Raw genomic sequence first — 14,076 nt, 5'->3', positions numbered from 1 at the left:
AAGTTTTGATAGAGGTATGGTATACCCACGAAAACATCACCCGATCAAGATAATCACAACCATCACCCCCAAAAGTTTTCTCCTGCTCCTCTGTAGGCCCCCCTTTCTACTCTTCCCCACCCTGGTCCCCAGCGACCACTGAGCTGCTTTCTGCCTGAGTGGGGTAGACAAAAATAACAGCCCCCCCTCCCAAAGATGTCCATGTCCTAATCCCCCAAATGTGTGAATATATTACATTAAAGGCAAAGGGACTTTGCAGATGAGATTCTCCTGGGCCCAATGTAATCACAAGGGAAAGAAGGAGGGAGGCAGGAGGGTCAGAGTCAAAGATGGAGATGTGACGATGGAAGCAGGGATTGGAGTCAGCGAGAGATTTGAAGACGATACATTGCTGGCTGTGAAAGTGGAAGAAGGAGGGACTTCCTTGGTGGTCCAGTGGTTAAGACTCAGCGCTTCCACTGCAGGGGGCGCGGATTTGATCCCTAGTCAGGGAATTAAGATCCCGCAGGCCATGCAGCATGGCCAAAAAAAATTTTTAAAGTATCATCATTAAAAAGTGGAAGAAGGAGCCACAAGCCAAGGAATTCAGGTGGCCTTTAAAAGCTGGAAGAAGCAAGGAAATGGATCCTCCCTTAGACCTTCCAGAAGAATGCAGCATGCAGGAATGCTGACACCATGATTTTAGCTCAGTGAAACCCACTGTGATAGGCTGAATGATGACCCTCAAAAATACCCAGTGATAATTCTTGTAACCTATGAATGTTACCTTATATGGCAAAAGGGACTCTGAAATTATAACCAAATTAAGAATTCTGAGATGAGAAGATCATCCTGGATTATTTGGGTGGGCCTTAAATGTAATCACAAGTATCCATAAAGGAGAAAGGCAGAGATTTTACTGTGGAAAAGAAGGTGATACTGGAAGCAGAGATTGGCCTGATGTGTATGAAGGTAGAGGAAGGAGCCACAAACCAAGACAGTTACTAGAAGCTGAAAAAGGTAAGGAAATGAATTCTCCCCTCAGAGCCTCCAGAAGGGACCAGCACCTCCAGTAAAATTGATTTTGGACTTCTGACCTCTAGTAAGAGGATGAATTTGTGTTGTTTCAAGCCACTAAGTTTGTGGAAATTTGTTACAGCAGCAATAGGAAATGAATACACTGAGCCTTAGTTTTTACATCTGTAAAATGAGGGCAGTATATCATTTCTGGGGCTATAGTAAAATTAAATAATTTAACTAATTTAACTCCATAAAGATAGAGTTCTTTTCCTATTATGCCCCTTATTCCTTTTCCCTCAACCCTCAAAGCATGTGGTCTTTGACGTAAGTTACACTAACGGAGGTGGCCAGTATCAGCAAGGGAAGGTTTGTTTGTGTTGTAGGAGCCCTGGTGGGAAGACTTTGGGTCATATGAGCCTATTGTGGAGAAGGACAGTAAGACCTGACCAACCGTAGTCCAGGGCCAATAAGTTCACAGAGCTTGTCCCTGGGTAGAGAAGGCAAATAGGCAGAAAACCACCAAGGGAAGTAGATTATGGGGAAGGGTTTTGTTTTAAAAGGTAGGTTTTATTATTGTTCAGGTAAGGTGAGGCCAACAGATCAGGGGACTGCCGTTGAGAAGATCGTTTGTTACAGTTCCCAAGAGGAGGGGGCACTGCACACCACAGGGTGGCTACACGGGGAAGCACCAGATTCAGTCAGGAGGCGGAAGTGGTGGGAAGAAAATGTGGGCAAAAGCCTTTACTGTGGTTTCCATGGGAAGGAACAGGAAAGGTAGAATAAGTGGTTTAGGATTGGTTAGTTTGAATAATTTCAGCAGGCTCTGGGCTATAGGGGCTGTCTCAACTAGTCTGGTACCTGGCCTTGGGGAATTAAGGCAGGGAAAATTGCCTAGAGTGTAAGAGCTGGATGGAAGAGGTGTGTGTGTGTTGAAGGTGGGTGGAGGTGAAATCTAGATGGTTACTTTGCATATAAGAAGCATGCTCCCGGGCATGGTGTTTGCTCTCTCTAGGAATGAGACCCCAGATGCCAGAATATCAACAATACAGAAAATAAGAAAATATAGTTAGTACAGTTTTCTGGGTGGCCATCCCAAACAGATTATGTGGACATCAGGGGTGATTCAAAGGAGGTCATAAATAGATGCTGAAAGAATTTGAATTGGGCCTTAAAGTTTATTACTATTTAGAAAAACAACAGAGAAGAGGTAACAGACATTTCTTTTGGAAGATAGCATACATAATTTCTCAGAGAGCGACACTGGGCTGAAGGTTCACCTGCAGCATAGGATGTGACAGGCCCTTGTTTGGATACTCAATTTCTATTCCAACCTCCCCCTACAAAGCCTAGAAAGTCAGATGCTTGCTTTCCCACACGCTTTATACAGGTGGCCATGTGACTAAGTCCTGGCCAATGGGACAATTGGGGACATTTGTTATGGAGTTTTGGGGAAGGATTTTTCTTCCTTGAAAAAAAAATAAAGCCTCACAAGGAGAACACCTTTTCCTCTGTTTACTGTTTCTTGCCTTTGGATATGACTGTGATGCCTGGAGTTGTGGCAACCATCTTATGGCTATGAGGCAGCAAGCATGAAAATGTAAAGTCAAAATACTAAGGAAGGCAGAGCAGAAAGATGGAAAGAACTTGGGTCCTTGTTGTCGTCCTTGAGTTACAGAACCAATTTTGAGATTGCCTACCTCTATACTTCAAGTTAAGTAATAATAAATGTCCTTGTGGCTTAAGCCATTGTATCAATAAATTGAGTTTGAAGATACTTATAGCTGAAAACATTCTTTACTGATATAGAGGGTTTGTTTTAAATAGTAGTAGGAGAAAGATTTATGTCTATGTTGGATGAGTGGCTAGATTTGCTTCCTGGCATTTTACTGATGAGTGGCATTTTGCTTCCTGGCAATTTCACTAAGTGAAATTTTGGTCCATCAATGTGTCAGTTAGGGTTTTGGCAAGAAGCAGAAGGAATGATTAGAGAGAGTTAAAGGGATTATTACAGAGGTGGAATCAGTGGATGATGAAGCACCCTGGGGCTAGAGATAATAAATTAGACCCTGCCCAAGGGAAAAGGAGTGTCCCAGGACTTAGTGAGAGCTGAGCTGTATGAGAGGAGCTATGGCCTTAGGTGGAGTATGAAGCCACTGCCACCCTCTAATCCCACAGGGAGGGAGTCAAGGGAACAACACCTTGGTCTCTTTCTCAGTCCACCCTGCAGACTCCTTCCAGTACCTCCCCTTGGCTGAACTCTGCCAGAGACAAAGGGTCAGGGAGCCAGGAGATGCAAGTTGGACAAATCAGCATAAAATGTGTGTGTGTATGTGGGAGTGGGGGGGGGGGCAGTTAGAAGAGCAAAAAGAGAATAATCAGAATTCAGTTCCACCACTGGTTTGTGTTAATGTAAAACTGTCACTTCTAAGCTACTCATTCTAGCACCAAGACTCCTGAACTACCAAGGACTTGGCTGCCTTCTCAGGAAATCAAAACCTTTGATTTCAAATACCTTTGAATTCCAGAATATCACTGGGTAACAAAGAGTATGCTAAGTCTCGGCCATAGGGAAACTGTGGGCTAGAAGAAACAAGTAGCTCTAGGCCTCCAGTTAAGCATCTGTGGCCTCTGCCAGCTCTGGGCTGCCTGTTCCTTCCACTCGTTACCACAGAAGAACGTCATCCCAGTGTTCTTGGCAGCAGCTCACTTGGCTCTTTTCTGGGGTCTGTTATTGAGTCCATGTTTCACCTTATTACTGTCACATTTTGAAGAGGAGGAAACCATTACACAGGCATAAAGAGTACCCCAATAATAATAAAATTGCAATAAGAACAAGGACTTGGGGCTCCCTGATTGTCACAGTGCCTTCCTGAGCACTGCAGAGAGTGCCCTATTAAATGTGATTGTTAAGTTGATGGCTCATGAGGTTAAGAAATCCATCAGCTGTGATACTCTGTTGTAGAAGTCAGGGAGGATTCAGGAACTTGTGGGGAAATTACCTTTCTGGGCAGCAGAGTAGGTTAACCCCATCTCTTAGGCTCATAGGCACATCAAAGGGGCTTTTCATTTTTTTTCCCCCCAAATTAAAATGGTAACACGTACATCTGGCTAAAATGCAGTCAGTACTAAAGGGAATACATTGATGTGTCAGTTTACTGGTGTCCAGTTTCTCTTCCCAGAGGCAACTACAGCAGTGGTTTCTTGCAGAGCCTTCCCAGATAGTCTAGACATGTACAATCATATATGTATTCTTTTTTTTTTTTTTGCCACACCGCGTGGTATGTGAGCTCTTAGTTCCCCGACCAGGGACCGAACCCGTGACCCCTGCAGTGGAAGTGCTGAATCTTAACCACTGGACCGCCAGGGAAGTTCCAAAGAAACTAACATTTACTTAGTATTTATGTTGTGTCTACAGTGGATGCCATTGGTGCCCCACTCAGATGGGGCACTCGTCTCCCTGCTGCTGTGAGTACTGGCAGCTAATGGCTCACAGCTTCCCCCTGGCTCCAGGGATTCCCCTCAGCCAAATAGGAGCTGCCTTACCCAGCTGGTTATGCACCCCAACCCTTAGGCAGCCTGCAGTCAATAACTGACTGATATAGGAAAATAAGAGCCCGGACCCCCTGTCTCAAGGTTGAATAACCCTGTGGTATAATTCATGCTCCAGAGCTTCTGTGAGATCAGGCTGAAGCTATTCTCCCGCTGAGACCATATTCTTACTTAATTTTTCTCTTGTGCCCTGTACCCTGCTTTTATTACTCCTCTTCTCTTGAGAGCACTTCTTCAAAGAATGATCTATACAAGGGTCCTTGCTTTAGGTGCTGCTTCTAGGAAGCCTCCTTAAGGGAGTTGGTTCTAGGAAAAAGACTCCAAACGTGGGATTCTGAAAATAAATCATTTGATGGGAGGATGTCATGAGGATCCATCCGTCACTAGTTACAGGTGGAATACTGATTGTTCCTGATATGCTGTGGTGTGGCAGATTACTTCTGGTGAACCAGGAAAGGATGCAGGTGAAAAAAGATGCTCTAGCTGATGTAGCGTCTCTGGGGTCTGAGAGGTATGGAGCAAATTAGTATCTATAAGGATTGTGGAATTGGGTGACTATTGCTAAGCAAGCAATGTGTGAGAGTCTGAAGGGTTCTTATAGAAGCATCTAAAAAGATTCTCATCATCTGCAGCCAGAGGACACCCAGAGCTGAAGATCAGACTTAGGGCTTAGCTGTTAAGAGTGGCAGACCTTCAGAGAAGGCTGCCTTCTCTGCCTAGGTAAACCTCCAGTGTCAAGGTCAGGGCCTTGATAGGAAAGAAGCAGAACCCTGAGAAGACAAGAGATAACAAGTGCTGGCCAGGTTGTGAAGGAAAGGGAGCCCTGGTGCATTGTTGGTGGGAATGTAAACTGGTGCAGCCGCTACGGAAAACAGTAGGAGATTCCTCAAAAGATTAAAAATAGAACTACCATATGATCCAGCAATCCCACTTCTGGTTATATATCCAAAGGAAATGAAACCGTTATCTCAAAGGTATATCTGTACCCCCATGTTCATTGCAGCATTATTTACAATAGCCAAGATATGGAAACAACCTAAGTGTCCACTAACAGATGAATGGATAAAGAAACTGTCATATATACATATATAAAATGGAATATTATCCAGCCATAAAAAGAAGGAATCCTGCCACTTGCAACAACATAGATGAGGGCATAATGCTATGTAAAATAAGCAAGACAGAGAAAGACAAATATTGTATGATCTCACTTATACGTGAAATCTAAAATAATCCAACTCATAAAAACAGAGAGTAGATTGGTGGTTGCCAGAGGTTGGGGGAGGAGTGGAGTGGGGAAAACAGGTGAAGGTGGTGAGAGGGTACAAGCTTCCAGTTATAAGATAAATAAGCTTCGGGGATCTAATATACAGCCTGGTGACTATAGTTAACAGTACTGTACTGTATACTTGAAAGTTGCTAAGAGGGTAGATTTTTAAAAATTCTTACCACACACACACAAAGATAACTATGTGAGGTGATAGATGGGCCAACTAACTTTCCTGTGGTCATCATTTTGCAATATATATGTATATCAAATCATCACATTGTACACCTTAAACTTACACAATGTTATATGTCAATTATATCTCAATAAAGCTGGAAAAAAAAAAAACCCCTTGAGACTTGGGGTTGGGATATCTGAGTCGATGCACTTGAGAATCTTGAACCCTCAATTCCCTGAACCATCTGGGGCTGCAGAAGTGGGTCTGTCTGCCTTGTTGGAAGAAAGAGGCAACCCTTACTTAAAATGGGTCAAGTCTCACCTTGACCTGACGGGGGAAGTTCGGGGGCTATAAAAGAGAGAAAGGATTAAATGCCACAGGGGCTGCAGGTGCTGGCTCACAGCAGGGAGATTCTGCCTATGTGTGGAACCTGAGGTACTGGATTAAGGAGACAGAGAATATAAAGCTTGTTTAGGGGAATTTGCCAATAAGAGGCACATTCCCATCACATAGTGTTCAATAACATGGCAAGAGCTCTGGGACCCAGTTCTAATATACTGCTGGCATGGTTCTTGGAAGTTGGGAAAAAGCAATGACCACATTAAATAAAGCAGAGATGCCTTGGGACTTCCCTGGTGGTCCAATGGTTAAGATTCCATGCTTCCACTGCAGGGAGCTCAGGTTTGATCCCTGGTAGGGGAAGTAAGATCCCGCATACCGCACAGTGCGGCCAAAAAAAAAAGCAGAGATGTCAGAACCGTCATGGCAGAATGTGGATGTAGGAATCAAAAAGCTCCAAGAAGCAAGCATGCTAAAATGTGTCGACCAAACAAGACTAGAAACCTTTCAGCTGACTGTTCTTCAGGAGGGCCGGGATGACTATCAAGATGATAGCAAATGTCTGGAAGGGGCACCAGCATCACTGAGCAGCTCAGTGGAGTTTGTCCTCTGCAGACCAGGACTCATGCTGTCACACAACAGGATCTTCTAGCAGCAGTGGAGATGACAGGATTCTAGAATAGCAGAGACAACTATGAGAAGCAATGGTGAACTTATTACCATAATGGATAGTAAGGTTGAAGCGGCAGCCAGGGGGACTGACCTGACCTATGGCAATGTCTAGTAGAACATGTATTTCTAGGGACAAGATAGATGGGCAGCCAGAAAGGGTACTGCTTAATACATAACAAGAAGAGATTAATAGTAGAAGACTGGGGTCAACATCACTCCAATAGAAAGTCATAATAACTTGCCTGATTTAAAGACCAGAGCCTGTTCTCAAACCTAGAATGCATGGACCAAAGGAGAGACTGGGTGTCTATGAGGAAGAACCTGGAACGCCAGGGCAAGTGTATACAGATTTTTTTCAGTCCTTCTCCAAAGTGATTTATGGTTGTTTCCTTGGATAACCACAGACTGGGAAAAGAGGGATAATCTGATATTTGAGGGATGTTGGATACAGGGTCTAAGTTGATGGGGATACCCAGGGGTCCAAAGCACCATCAGGCCCTCCTGTTAGAGGAGGGGCATATTGGAGTCAGATAATAAATGGAGTCTTCAGTTCTGTCTCTGAGTGGGTCCACAGGCTCTGCTTACCAACCTGGTGGTTGTTTCCTTGATTCCCAAATGTATGATTGGAATGGATGTACTTAGCAGTTGACAGAATCCTCACATTGCTCCTTGGTCTGTAGAGGAAGAGCTGTTGTAGTAGGAAAAGCCAAGTAAAGCCCCTGGAACTGCATCTTCCCTGCCCCAATGAAGATAGTAAACCAAAACAGTATCACATCCAGGGGAAGATAACATTTACATAGGACAGAAAACATTCTACTTTTACAGTCTTGCTCCAAGGCTATGTTTACTTTCCTGTTTTCTGTCATAATATATTCCAAAGGGACCCGGACCATCTGGCCATTCCACAGAACATCACATTAGTCTATCACGGTGAAATATCATGTTACTTGGCCCCGATGAGCAATAAATGCAAGTAATCTGGATGTCTTGATGAGACGCATGCTTTCCAGAGGGTGAATAAATCCCATAAAAATTCAGAAGCCTGCTACGTTGATGAAAATTTTAAATGCCAATTATTACTTTTAGCATTTTGAGATAATTTTAGATTGATAGGAGAGACGCAAGAAGAAAACTGAGATTTTCTGCAGGTACTTTACCCAGCTTGCCCTTATGTTAACATCTTATATAAGCACAGAACATATATCAAAACTAAGAAAATAACCTTGGTACAATACTATTATATAAAGCACAGCACTTATGTGGATGGTGAAGTAGACCAATGGTCTAAGGCATGCAAGGACATTTCCTCCCAAGTAAAGGACAACTTACAGTACCTTCTACCTTCTGTCACTAAGAAAGAATGCTTGGTAGATCTCTTCAGGTTGAGGTGGAAGGTGGCTAGTTTTAAGTAGGGCTCAGATCCATAAAGGACTCAGTAGCAGGTCCAGCCTCAGAACAAGCAGTCCTGCCATTTGGGCTCTATCACCTGATACATCTCATGATACTAGAAGTATCTGTGGTAGAGAAAAGGCCAAGTGGAGTCTCTGGCAAGACCCAAAAGAAGAGTCACAGTGCGGCCCAATATGGTTCTGGAGAATGGCCACGCCAACTGTGGGAGAGAAACATACACATCTGAAAAGCATCTCCAGGGAATTCCCTGGCAGTCCAGTGGTTAGGACTCAGCACTTTCACTACCATGGTCCAGGTTCAATCCCTGATCCATGCACTAAGATCCTGCAAGCCATGCAGTGTGGCCAAAAAAAAAAAAAAGAAAAGCATCTCCTGGCATGCTACTGAGCCCTAATAGAAGCTGAACATCTCATGGAGCATCAAGTGACCATGCAACCCAAACTGCCCATCATGAATTGGATAATAGCAGGCCCACCACCTCATAAGTGTGGGCAGGCCTAGCAACAGTCTTTTCAAATGGAAGTGGTGCATTGGGAATGAGTTTGAGCAGGTTCAGAGGACACACATAAACTCTATGAATGGATGGCCCAGATCCCATTTCTCCTACCACTGTTGTACCCACACCTCTTCCTTAATCTGTGGGGAGTTCTCTTGACCAGAGGATGGAGGTGGAAAAGCCTGAGCTTCGTTGAAGATTGATAGGTTTGGTTTGTGGATACAAGAGGAAAATGGATTACTGCTTCACTGCAGACGTCCTGAAGGTGAGAGTAATTATCCCAATGGGCAGGGTTTAGGCCTGTGTTACTGGTCATCTATTTTGTGTGGGAGAGAATTGGCTCAAGAGAAGGATATACATGGACACTGGCAGTGGCAAATGGCTTAGCTGGCTTGTCAGGGGGTCTGGAAGGAGGAAGCTTGGAAGACTGCAGACAGGAAAACCTGGGGTAGAGACCTAAGGGAGTGAACATAAATTGTGAGAATCTTTGTATCATATGCTAATGATCCCCAAAGAACATTCAACACAGCTTGGCAGAAGAGTTAGGATTAAGGGCATCAAAATACTAAAATCCTTGTAGTATTTTGTTGAGTGAAGGTGTAACCGAAAGTGGGGTCCGGCTGCTCACCACTCAAAAGCCAATAAAGAGGCAAGGTTGGTGGAAAGGAAAGTTTGCTTTATTTTGGACTCCAGCAACAGCAGGGGGTGGGGCAGGCACCTGTCCAAAGGCCAACTCTCCCCCCCCCACCTCCCCCGCCCAACAATCAGGGGGCAAGAGCTTTTATGGACAGAGGCAGGGGGCCACATGCAGAAACAGCACAGTCAGCTCTGACAGTCATCCTGAAATTGGTCATGGTGGTCTGACCAGAGTCATCTTGATTGTTTTAAGTACAATTAATCTTTAGTTCCAGGGTCGGTTTGTTCCCACTTCCTTGAGGCCAGTTCTCAGAATTGTGGCAGCTTATGTCATGGCTACAGTCTGGTCATCATGTAGTTAACTTCTTCCATCTGGTGGGGCTTTCAGTATCAGACAGCTCACAGGTTATGGCTCAGAATATTATCTCTAGCCCTTGAGAAGGAACTAAAGGTCCTTGACTTTGCTTAATGACTGAACTATTATTATTTGGTCTCCTTTGACTGTTTTCCTTTGTTTCAGCAGTTTCCCACTTTTCTGATTAAACTTATTCTTTGGCTAAAATTTTTCTACAGACAAAAGGCGGGTGGAGGACATGGGTGGCGAAGGACCATAGGGTCCTGCTCTGTTTCAAAGGGGGATAGGAGGGTCTTTTGGTATTTATAACAAGACTCTCTGAACCTGTGTTTATGCTAGTGAGTTGATTCTGGGAGCATGGAGGCTGGATGTCAGAGAGACCAACCCTGAGATTGGAGGGTTCAAACTTTCAACTCCACCCTTCAACCTCCAGGGAGGGGGTTGAGTTAATCATTAGTGGTCAGTGATTTAATCAATCATGCCTAGGTAATGAAATCTCCATAAAAAACACTGACAACAGGGTTCTGAGAGTTTCCTGGTTGGTGTAATCAGCGAGGTGCTGGGAGGGTGACACACCCAGAGGGGGAATGAAAGCTCTGAGTACCCTCTCCGAAACCCATACCTTGCCCTACGTATCTCTTCCATTTGACTGTTCCTGAGTTGTATCCTTTATAATAAACCAGTAAATGTAAGTAAAGCGTTCTCCTGAGTTCTGTGATCTGTTCTAGCAAATTGGACCCTGAGCAGGGCATTGTGGGATGCCCCGATTTACAGCCAGTTTGTCAGAAGTACCCAAGGCCCAGACTTTCTCTCTCTTTTTCCTTTTTTTGGTCACACCGCACAGCATGTGGGATCTTGCTTCCCCGACCAGGGATCGAACCCGCGCACCCTGCAGTGGAAGTGTGGAGTCTTAACCACTGGACCACCAGGGAAGTTCTGAGACCGAGACTTTCTATTGGTGTCTGAAGTGGGGAGCAGTTTTGTGGAACTAAGCCCTTAACCTGTGGGGTCTGCATTAATTCCAAGCAGTTAGTGTCAAAACTGAGTTACATTGCAGGACACCTAGTTGGTGTCCACAGAGAACTGGAGAACTGCTTGGTGTGGAGAAGCCACACATGTGGTGGGTGTCAGAAGTAGTTTGGGTGAAAAAGAACTAATACCTTCAGACTCCATAGTTTTGACCCTTTCCTTCAGGTTCTACCATACCACTCCACCCTCCAAAAAAGCCTAAGGCTAGGAAAGTGAAATAGAGAAGAAACCAGGATGATTCATCAAGTCAGTTAAACTTTATTCAACATCTGCTGTGTTCAAATGTGTCGTGTTCTCTTCCTCAGTTGGCACTGTTTGTTTTAGGAGTTGCAGAGATGCAAAGATAAACTATTATATAATCCCTTCTTTCAAAACCCGTCTCCAATGCCTTCAGGGTTTTCCCACTGGCCTCTGACATCAAGAAAGTTAAAAACTTGTAGGGGTTGGGGGGGGGAAGAAAAGAATTTAGAGAACTTTTATATTAGTGATCTTACTTTACAGATAAAAAACGAGGCCTAAGGTCACAGGGGTAGTTGACAGAGTTGGCTTTTGTATTGGTGTTTCCTTCTGTTGTTTATCTTCATTTTCTAACACAATTTCAGCATATCTTAAAATATTTCAATATTTCTGAACAAAATTGGAGAGTCTGTGAAGCTGATTTAGAAAAAGAACAAGGGAACTTTTGATTCACAGAGAGCTCTGGAGTATATATATATATATATATATATATATTTTTTTTTTTTTTTTGGCTGCGACGCATGGCTTTCAGGACCTTCGTTCCCTGACCGGGGATTGAACCCAGGCCCAAGCAGTGAGAGTGCCAAGTCCTAAACATTGGACCACCAGGGAATGCCCATGGAATATAATTTAGCTCTACTGAAGCTATGCATCCCAAACCTAGATGTTCATTATTGTTACACTACAAATATATGAGGACAGGAATCTTGTACTTTGAAAAAAAATTCATCCCCTTCTGTGCCTTGTTGAATAAATGAATAAAACACATAAACATACGTAAAGTGGCTAAGTGTGTGATGGGTGGCTATGTTTATTCTTTTTAGGATTTTAATTCAGTGAATCTTTGTTGAAGACTCGCAGGAGGAAGGCATCGTGTAGGAAATGAAAAAAGGTTTAATCACAGCCCCACCATTATGGAGCTTTAGAGTTTAGTAGGTTAGGGGACAGACGTCCCACAGTAGAAAGTGCTGACCGCCTTTTATGAGGGTTATCATGAAAGTACTGCGGATGCTCAGAGGAGGGAAAGTTTCCCTAGGACTGGGGAAGCTGCATGCTAGGGAGAGCTTGGTGCTGCGCGTGCGGAACCTGAGTTCTAGAACTGGTTCTACTACTGATTTGCCCCTGTAGGTTAGGCTTTGTGGACAAAGAATATCACCAGCCATTTCAATAAACAAAGGATGTTGTGGCCATCAAGCCATCAGCCAACACAGTTGCCGCCCCTCCCCCGCACTGTGCACCCTGAGGGAGTTCAGGATGGAAAAAAAACAGGATACTGGCCCTAGACAGTTAAGGTGCATTTCAAAGGAATGATTTTGATGAGCCCAGACTCTTGCATCTTCCCATAGGTAGAAAAGTGCTAACTTCATTAACTTGAGATGTCTGGTTTTTAATGAACAGTAACCTTTTAAAGTTCCGACTACCTGGTTTTTGTTGCAAAAGCTCCTAAATATCCTGGCTCCTTCCTTACCTCTTCAGCATAGTCCCTCAGAGCGATCTGAGAGGCTGCCTTTTAGGCTTAAGTCCTCAGTATGTTCGTCCAGTAAAACATAATTCTCAATTTTTAGGTTGTGCATTTCTTGTTAGTCCACAGTTTGTAAATTAAACTCCCCAGATTTCTATTGTCACTTTGAAACTCCAGGGGTTCGAGGGACCATTAGGTTCCCTGGGACAATGCTCTCCGGCATTCCCCATTTCTTATTGCTACTCGCCCCGACACCCCCTCGCTCTGTGGGTCCCTTCTCTCCTGGAGGCGGGCCGGAAATGAGCGTGGTCACTTTAAGGGAGACCTCAGTGTCGCGCACCCGGGGAGCCCCAGGCGGGGGAGCAGGGGCGGGGCTCCGGGAACCCGGGCTTCTCACGCAGCCGGGGACGCCGCTGCCTCAAGGCGCTCGCAGCCAATCAGGATGGAGCCTGCCGGGACGCATTACAAGGGCGACTGGCCCGAAGCCTCCCGCTTCGGGATGAATTAGCGGCGGGTTCTGCACGGAGGTTGTGACCCCCAGGGATTCCCCAGTTCGCCCACGCGCTCCCCACGGCGTCGCGCGTGGTCCTCTGCTGGTCACAGGTGAGAGGCTGGAACCGTCAGGTGGGGTTTACGGCACGGGGAAAATGGCGGCGGCGGCCGGGGGATCCTGGGTCGGCGGAGGGGGAGCAGCCCCATGGGCTCTTCCACCCGAGCCGCGGGCCTCCCTGGGCTGCGGCCCCCTGTAATGGTTACTTGACGGGGAATTGGGGTCACCACGCGGGTGGCGGCGCCGCCGGCTCAGGTGAGAGGAGGCGCGGGGAAGCGACTCCCGGAGGCTAGCGGAGGCGTCGGGGGCTGCGGGGCGGCTCGGGCCGGGTCGGCGTGGCCGCGGGAGGAGGAGGGCCAGGTATATGATAGGTGTTTACAGAAGAGCACCAAGACCTTCCTGCTCCAGACCCGGGCGGATCCGGGAGCTGCACCGCTGCGAACACAGTCCAGGCTCCTGCCACTGTTAAATCAGATGTGCCAAAGGTCCCAAGTGGCCGCCACGTGCGAGGCTTGGACATGAGCTGTGGAGGGAAAGGGCTGGATCTGGCTTATTTGTGTATCCTCCAGGCGCCTGCCTGTAGGTGCCAGAGTGGCAGTGCCACGAAAGGAAAGGTAGGCCCTAGTCAGGGGCTGATGTCAAGTCCGATCGTCAAGGTGAATCTGAGCTCCTAGTTGTCCATTTGAAGAGAAGAAATAAAAAGTTCGGGCGCTTAGCTGTTGGAGAGACGTTTTGCTTCCTTGTATTTCCTTGGTTCCGGTGGGTTCCCCGGGAGCATTGCCTCTGCCTTCGAGGTTCATTAACTCTATTCCATGTGCACTTGGCTGCATGTTAAGACTGAGGATTGACATTCAGTTGAAGCCCAGGAATGTAATGAAGATAAGTATAGGTGAAGGT

The 14,076-nt window shown here is 45.6% G+C and overlaps 1 protein-coding gene across 3 annotated transcripts in view; it reads left to right on the top strand.

Moving 5' to 3' along the window:
- The first annotated feature begins 13,022 nt into the window (after window positions 1-13,022).
- LCLAT1 (lysocardiolipin acyltransferase 1) overlaps window positions 13,023-14,076 on the top strand; it is a 204,780-nt gene continuing 203,726 nt past the window's right edge. For all 3 annotated transcript variants that reach the window (XM_059943653.1, XM_059943652.1, XM_059943654.1), the window contains exon 1: window positions 13,023-13,232. The gene's annotated coding sequence lies outside the window, so the exon portion shown is untranslated. The remainder of the gene's footprint in view (window positions 13,233-14,076) is intronic.

This window comes from Balaenoptera ricei, chromosome 13 (genome assembly GCF_028023285.1).
Source record: "Balaenoptera ricei isolate mBalRic1 chromosome 13, mBalRic1.hap2, whole genome shotgun sequence".
NCBI classification, from domain to species: Eukaryota; Metazoa; Chordata; class Mammalia; order Artiodactyla; family Balaenopteridae; genus Balaenoptera; species Balaenoptera ricei.
The sequence above is the reverse complement of the archived record's forward strand: the minus strand, read 5'-3'. Positions and strand labels throughout refer to the sequence as shown.